Source organism: Populus euphratica, unplaced genomic scaffold (assembly GCF_000495115.2).
Source record: "Populus euphratica unplaced genomic scaffold, PopEup_1.0 scaffold238.1, whole genome shotgun sequence".
Classification (NCBI taxonomy): domain Eukaryota; kingdom Viridiplantae; phylum Streptophyta; class Magnoliopsida; order Malpighiales; family Salicaceae; genus Populus; species Populus euphratica.
Window position 1 is genome coordinate 301,924 of NW_011499989.1, and position 765 is coordinate 302,688.

The following is a 765-nucleotide window of genomic DNA, read 5'->3' on the forward strand; positions in this document are numbered from 1 at the left end:
TTAATCCTTACGTTAATCTTCCATCTCAAAGTTTTCATCAACTTCTTCTTTTTCTTCTTCTTCTATTATTACTATTATTATTATTATTAGTACTACTACTACTACTATTATTATTATTATTATTATAATTATTGTTACTATTATTGTTGTTGTTATTGTTACTATTGTTGTTATTTATAATTGTTGTTTATAATTTGTACAATTAACGTCTCTATGGTTCGACCTCGGTCTTGCCGAGTTATTTATTACTTCGACACTCTTGCACTTGGGAGAAGACATTAATCTTTTAGTCGTGTCAGGTACTAATCCCATTAGTCTAGGAATTAGTTCAACGATTTATCTATTCACCATAGTACTAATTCTATTAATTAGAAAATTAATTCCTTATCAAGTTTATTCACCATGGTACTAATTCCATTAGTACAAATTAGTTTGGCGATTTGCCCGTTCACCAAGATACTAATCCCATTAACTAGAGAATTAATTCCTTATCACGTCCATTCACTAAGGTACTAATTCCATTAGTCTAGAAATTAGTTCATCACATCACATATCTTATTTCCTCGAGTAAACAATATAACAATTACTAATTTATTATCTATAATTAATCAAATAAAAATACGAATTGACAAATAATAAATTCAGGCACCACATAATTACCTAATAATTAGTACTTAAAAGTGCATTTTTATCAAGATTTTATATCATCATTTTGCACTTGAAGTATCAATAACTCCTTAACTAAAGCATGTTTTATAATAATAT